Source organism: Arachis duranensis, chromosome 2 (genome assembly GCF_000817695.3).
Source record: "Arachis duranensis cultivar V14167 chromosome 2, aradu.V14167.gnm2.J7QH, whole genome shotgun sequence".
In the NCBI taxonomy this organism is placed as follows: Eukaryota; Viridiplantae; Streptophyta; class Magnoliopsida; order Fabales; family Fabaceae; genus Arachis; species Arachis duranensis.
Window position 1 is genome coordinate 36,432,336 of NC_029773.3, and position 7,563 is coordinate 36,439,898.

At 36.0% G+C, this 7,563-nt stretch overlaps 1 non-coding gene across 1 annotated transcript; it reads left to right on the forward strand.

Annotated features, from left to right (window-relative positions):
• Positions 1 to 976: 976 nt before the first annotated feature.
• LOC127745291 (small nucleolar RNA R71) lies at positions 977 to 1,080 on the forward strand. The gene has a single exon (XR_008006488.1). It is a non-coding gene; the product is annotated as a small nucleolar RNA R71 (small nucleolar RNA).
• Positions 1,081 to 7,563: the final 6,483 nt, after the last annotated feature.

A 7,563-nucleotide genomic window follows, 5' to 3' on the forward strand; every position in this document is an offset into this window, starting at 1 on the left:
CTTCTTCTTTAATTGCTGGGGGTATGAGGCTTTGGAAAAGCATGGTTTGAGCACTTCTCCCTCTTGATGTGACTTAGGAGTGGTGATTGGAGTTTCCTCTTGTCCCTTTTCTTCTCCATCTGAGTTCTTCTCTGGTGGTTTCTTGTAGGTCTCTCTCAATTCCTTCCCATTTTTGAAGGTGATAGCCTGACACTCCTCCCTTGGAGTTGAATCAGTGTTGTTGTGAATATTGTGGCCAGGGGCTCGTGTGAATAGGTAGCCAATTTGTGTTTCAAGTTTCTTGATGGTAGCATCTTGATTTTGCATATTGGATCGCACTTCTTCCCGAAAAACTTTACTATCTTGAATTTTCTTACATATGCTTTCAACTAGAGTCTCAATTTTGGAAATTCTGTCCTTGGTTGGTGAAGGTAGGTTGAGATTTGGTGGTTGAGAATAGGATCTCTGTGAGGTATGTTGGTGAGTTGCATTGTTGTTGGGATTGTGGTTGTGGCATCTCTGGTCTTGGCCTTGGTCTTGTTGATTTCTCCACCCAAAGTTAGGGTGATTTCTCCATCCAGAATTGGAAGTTTTGGAGTATGGATCATGGATTTGTCTGAGTGAGTTCCCAACATAATTGGCTTGTTCCCAGTCACCTTCTTCTTCTATATTCACTCCTTCTTGAGCTGGTGATGAAGTGATGACTGCTGCAACTTAGTTTTCTTCTACCTTCTTAGTGAGATCTGCTAGTTGCTTGGTGATCATCTTATTTTGAGCCAGCAATGCATCCATGTGGTTCAGCTCTATTACTCTTCGAGTGTTGCTTCTTTCAGAAGCATAGAAGTAGTCATTCTCAGTGACAGTCTCAATGACATCTATGGCTTCTTCAATGGTTTTCTACTTGTTTAGAGAATCCCCTGATGAATGGTCTACATCTTTCTTTGACTTATAAGAAAGACCTTTATAGAAAATGTGAAGTTGAACCCATTCATTGAACATGTCTGGTGGGCATCTTCTTGTTAATTCCTTGAATCTCTCCCATGCCTCATAGAGATTTTTACCATCTTGTTGCCTGAAAGTTTGCACCTCAGCTCTCAGCCTGTTAATTCTTTGAGGATGGTAGGAATCTTGCTAAAAACTTGTTCACCACATCTTCCCAATTTGTTAGGCTCTCCTTCGGAAAGGACTCTAACCACTTGGATGCTTTGTCCCTGAGTGAAAAAGGGAACAAGAACAGCCTATAGACATCCGGATGGACTCCATTAGACTTCACAGTGTCACATATTCTAAGGAAGGTGGTTAGATGTTGATTGGGGTCTTCTTGGGCACTTCCTCCAAATGAGCAGTTGTTCTAAACAAGGGTGATGAGCTGGGGTTTTAATTCAAAGTTGTTGGCATGTATGATGGACTTTTGGATGCTACTTCCACAATTTCTTGGATTTAGATTGATGTAAGAGCCTAGAACTCTCCTCTCTTGCCTAACATGATTTACAGGGCCTTCTCTGGCATGGTTGTGAGCTTCCCTTTCATGGTTGTTTTCCAAATTCTCCTCCATGTTTGTTTCAAAGTACTCTTCCTCTTCTTCAACACCAATAACTCCTTTCCATATTGCTTCTCTCCTTAATCTCTAGAGGGTCCTCTCAGGTTCTGAATCAAAGGAAGTTGAAGCTCCGCTTCTTCTCCCTGTCATACAACTAACAGAGCACACAATAAGAAATCAAATGAAGAGATTATTCTTGTTAGAGTGATTGTTAGTGTGACTGGGGCAAATTATCAAACATTTAGTGGGTTAGTGAGCAGAATTGTAAATAACAACAAAGAAAGAAAGAAAACAGAGAGGGTATAGGGGATGAGGAAGAAACTGAATAAACTGAAGGTAAATGACTAGATAAAGTAAACAAACAGAATAAAAAAATGCTCAATTTAGTGAACTTCCAACTTAATCATTGTTGATACAAAATCAATCCCCGGCAACGGCACCAAAAACTTGATGCACGAAAACTTGTCTCTCAACAAATTTTCCTTCGGCAAATATACCGAATTGTCATCAAGTAAAAACTCACAGTAGAGTGAGGTCGAATCCCACAGGGATTGATTGGTCAAGCAACTTTAGTTGGAAGAGTATTCTAGTTGAGCTAAAACGAGTGTAGTTGAGAATTGCAGGAAATTAAATGGCGGGAAAGTAAATTGCAGAAAATAAAGTGTAGAATCTTAAATGGGGATTTGGGGAGATGAACATGGAAATAAATGGCAGAAAGTAAAGAGAATGGGCAAGATCATAAATGGGGAATTCATTGAGCTTAGGAGATGTTGCATTCTCCGGATCAAATTCATTTTCATCTCTTCCTCAATCAATGCATCTATTGATCTCCTTGGCAATCTTAAGTGATTGGATTCCAATTCCTTGGCAATCCAATCTCTCTAAGCTTGAACAATTACCCAATTCCTTGATTTAATTACTCATGGAAAGAGATGAAGTATGGTCACTATTTATACCACATGTATTTCCAAATCAAAGTGTTGGAAGGATTACATGTCACTATATCTGCCCAGACCCCAATTTGGTCCAACATGAGAAAGCATTTCTAGCATGATCTCCTCATTCCTTTTCCAAGGCTCAGAGGAGATCCAATTATGGAGAGTTTCTTTTCCAAGACAACTAACCAATTGAATTAAGATTGAAAGCTTTCTAGCAAATCAAGAGAAAAGAAAGAGGAAGAAGAATGAAAACTACAATTGATCCATCAAATTACAACAGAGCTCCCTAACCCAATGAAAGGGGTTTAGTTGTTCATAGCTCTGGAAATGGAAAATGGCAGAAAAGAATACATGCAGAAAGTAAATATACAGAGGGTAGTTCTCCAAAGTGCCAAGCTTCTCTATAGTTCAAAACTACTCTTATATATACTACTCTTCTTGAGCTTCTAGTGAGCTCCTCAAGTCTTGGATATGGGCCTTAGATCTTGAGTTGAAGTAGTTACAGTCTTTAGTGGGCTCAGCTTACAGAAAAGTGTGATTTAGGCATGGGCGTTAGTTAGGACGTTAGTGGTGTTAACGCTAAGTGAAAATGTGGGTTCGAGAACGTTAATGGCAATCACCTTTCTCACTAACGTTCCAACTCTAAAATAGTCCACGTTAACTTCAACATTAGTGGCATTAATGTGACCACTAACGTTGCCTCATGATCCTTCCCAAACGTTATTGGGAATCACCTTTTCCAATAACGTTGCATTGTGCCCCGCTTTCCCCACATTAGAGCTCACGTTAACTAGGTTAACGTGGCTCTTAACGTGGGTATGCCTAAGCTTTGAGAGCGTTAGTGACACTTACCTTTGTCACAAACACTCCAAACGCCCCTCCTCTCTACGTTAGAGTTCACGTTAACTAGGTTAACGTGGCCACTAACGTGGTAGTGAATGTTATCTCCAACGTTAGTGACAAAGGTGAGTGTCACTAATGTTGGCTCATCATGCTTAGCTCTACGTTAACTTTCATGTTAGTGGTCTTAACGTGACCACTAACGTGGGCAATGTTGGCTTGATCCAATGTTAGTGACAAAGGTGAGTGTCACTAACGTTGGCATTGTCTTTCCCTTCCACGTTAGAGTTCACGTTAACTAAGTTAACGTGACTTTTAACATGGCTAATTGCCAATTTGTAGCGTTAGTGGTATTCACTTTTACCACTAACGCTGGAGCTTGTCCCTTTTTATCCACGTTAACTACCACGTTAACCTAGTTAACGTGGCAATTAACATGGGCTTATGATGGCTTCACAGGGGTTATTGGCGATCACCTTTTCCATTAATGCTACAAGCTTGTCCCTATTCTGCGTTAGTGGTCACGTTAACTAGGTTAACATGACTGCTAACATGGCTTCTTCTTTCTTCCTTTGTCCTGAAATCAAGCAAATAAAGTGCATCAAAGCTCTAGCCCAAGTCATGAGATTATGCATCATCAATTTGTCATTCAATCCTTGCAAAATCCTTATGAAATCATGTAAAATTCATAATAGTTGCTTGAATCACGGTATAAATGAAATTTTATCCAAAACTCGCCTTATTTACTAAGAAAATGCATGAAAATACCCTAAAACAGTAAAGAAAAGGTCAGTAAAACTGGCCTAGATGCCTTGGCATCAATAGAGTGATGATTGGCATTGGTATTCATAAGAAAAGAGTTAATTAGCAAGAGTGGCTAACGGTTTGTTGATTTCTTGAGTTGTTGGGTGTTCAGCTAACTGGTGGTGATGGGTAGCTAGAAGAGGGTAAGTGGGTAAGGTAGCAAGTCATTGTTACAATTCTTCAAAGCATTTCTCCGCAAAACATTTCTCTATTAGCATAATGACTGTGACCAAAAGTTTATTTTGACATCTTTCTCTTGAAAAATAATTTAGCCTTACATTTTCCCTACTAAAGACCTTCAAACTAATTAAGCTCCACATAGGCTTGCTGCTTGAGATTTTGTTAACTAAAGTGACAATGATGAGGGCTTAAATGATAGGGTTAATGATGATGGAAAGAATGAAGAACTGGATAATGAATTTGATGATTTTCTTGATAGCAAGCCTGTTCTAGAACTATAGGGTGTGGATCCAAAAAGGGGTTGAAGATGGTAGTCATTGTTTACTTGTTTATGATTTTTATTTGTTACTATAGACATTGCTAGAGATGAGAACTAACTAGACCTATAACTTATCAAACCAATTTCTAACCAATTTCTACTTATCAACCTTACTTTTCTTGTTTTGGAGTCAAACAGTTCTGCCGTGTACTAACAGATTCTTTATTGTTGTTTATTATACTTGGTTGATTGTAATTTTGTTGATTCAGGCAATTATTCAATAGTGTAATAATCACTTAGCTAATTTTGTTGATTATATTTGGTTGATTGTAATTGTAATTTTGTTGATTAATTTTGTTGAATTTTTTGTTGTGTTACTTAAAAAATCACTTAGCTAAATCTTTTGTTACTGTAAATATTGATGCTTTGATAAGCATGTGCTTATGCCTTTGGTTGGTAATGCAATAGGGTTTTGAATTTCAGTAGATTATTGAGATTGGCAAAACTCTGCCATTGTTCATGGAGCTTCAAATTTTAGGTGATAGGACATGAAGAACCATGCCCTGCAAAGTGTTTCATTTTCAATGTTGCAGGTCTCATTTAATTTGAGTTGAACCGTTTGGTTATGTTGGCTATGTGATTTCCTCACATGTTTGTGCTAATTGAACGATTTAAAACTATAGGTACTAGAGAAAGTAAAGCTCAAATTTTCTAGAAAAAAATTTTAGAATTGCATTAATTGACATCATATTGTTATTGATATTGTCCTAGATATTAATTGCTAATTTCATTTTATAACTATCTTTTGATCTTATAGGTACTTTACATCAACAAAGTTTTGGTGCTAAAGGTTTGAAAATTGTTTTAAAGTTTAGGAGGAATGGCTCTGCTGCATCTAATATAAGTAGTGTTGCTTCTTATTGTGTTGTAATATTATGCTTACTATTTCAGATTTTGTTTGTAGCTCCTCTAAAGCGCATGAGTAGCTTAAGTTTCGATGAAAAGCTATTTTTCTGTCACTTTACAAGGTGATTTATATTCCTTAAACTTCTATTATCTCAAATTTGATAACAACCTACTCTGTTACAAAGATTTCGGAAAAAGAAGTTCTAAGAACATTTTCTTTGTGCAGGTCTTAGTTTCTATCTCAAAAACTGCTCCCATCATTTTATACATTAGAGATGTTGAGAGGCTTGTTCTACAATCAAGGTATACAACTTGATACATAATGCTTCATTGTGTTTGAAAATTGGTAGGCATTTATCCTTTTCCGTGCTCTTATTGACAAAGAATCTAAGTTATAATTAGTGTTATATCTTGTTTCTAGTTTTTGTTTTGGTTTTTTTATATCTTGTTTTTTATATCTTGTTTCTTATGTTAAACAGTGACAAGTGATTTGTGCAAAAATATTTTATCATAATTTGGAAACAGTTAGTATTAATGATCATAATTATTATGATTATTTAAGTTAATAGTGTGAGATTATGCAGATTTTTTTTAATCAATCGCTTTGTCAAGGTCTAAACTCTACTACTCAATTGTTACATCGATAGGTGGAAGCCATCAAAATAATTGCTGAGTATGTTGTTTAACTGAAAAAGTGTTGGGAAAGGACATGGTAAGAATTTTAGAGTTTGTATTCATTGTTGAATAATACGAGTATAGTTTTTTGTTTTTCTCTTTAGGAAAAACAAATCTTGTTTCTTAAGCTAGTGTCTTTTGGTTGGTGGTCTTTTCAGGTGTGTGGCACTTATTAAAAGCCTCTCCATGAGAAAGGATATGTATGAATATGATGGAGTTTGTAATTTGTAGTTTATATTTTGAAAATTTATAATTTCTTATTTTTCTTGTCCTATGTATCTATCTAGTTCATTAGGATTGTTCATTGTGTCTTGTTAGTTTGTACTTTTAAGTTAATATGTGGAAGATTTATAAAACAATCTTAGTTAAATGAAAGATATTTGAACTATTTATGTTATTATATATTATATAAATGTTGACTTGCTGAATAAATTAGTTAATATATTAATTAATTAAAAAAATAATATAATTTGACAAATTATGCGTGTAATTTGTATTAAAAAATTATTACAAAATAAATAGTGTTTTGTAACTAAAGAAAAAAAGTTACAAAATCAAGTTACATTTTGTAACAAAATTTTATGGTAGGAAAAAATATATTGTCACCAAAAATATTTTGAAGATCAAAATTTGTTATCACTTTTGTAATGATTTTTGTTTTTTTGTATCAGAAAAATTTGTTACAAAATATTACTTTGAATTGTAACAGTCCCATTTTTTGTTATCCAAACTTTTTGTAACGGGAAATACTGCAACGTCCCTTTTTTGTTTCAAAATTTTGATTTTTTGTAACAACTTTTTTGTTACAAATATTGCTTTTTCTTGTAGTGGCTGAAGGGTTCTTGATGGTTTCTGATGCTCAATTTTGACTTTCTGATAGGTTAGGCACTTGGAAACATGCAACACCACATCATTTTTCATTCCCAGCCACCAGAACATCATTTTCAGATCTTAGTGCATCTTCTTGCTTCCCGGATGGATAGAGAATCTGCTTTTGTGCACTTTCTTCAGAATATCCTGCCTTAAGGTCCCGACGTTCGGCACAATAATTCAATCCTTGAACCTCCATAATCCGTCTTTTGTAAAACCCGGTTAATTAACGGCTAATTAACCCATAAATGAGAATTTATTCTAGAAAGCCCAAAATGTGATTTTTATGGCTAAATGTGATAGAGGAGACTGAGACGAGAATTTTGGTACCAATTTTATAGAATTCGGACCAAGATTGGGCCGAACGGGCCAAACCGGGCCAATTGGACCCAAAGTGGGCCCTTGGCCCAACATAACTTGACCAAAACCCTAGTTTTCAGCACTCTCTCTCCTCATTTGTTACACACACAAGCTGAAATGGTGGAGAGGAAGGGAAGAACATTCTCTCAACTTCTCTCCCTTGGTTGATCTTCAAACCACCATAACTTTTGATCTAGAGCTCCGATTGCCGC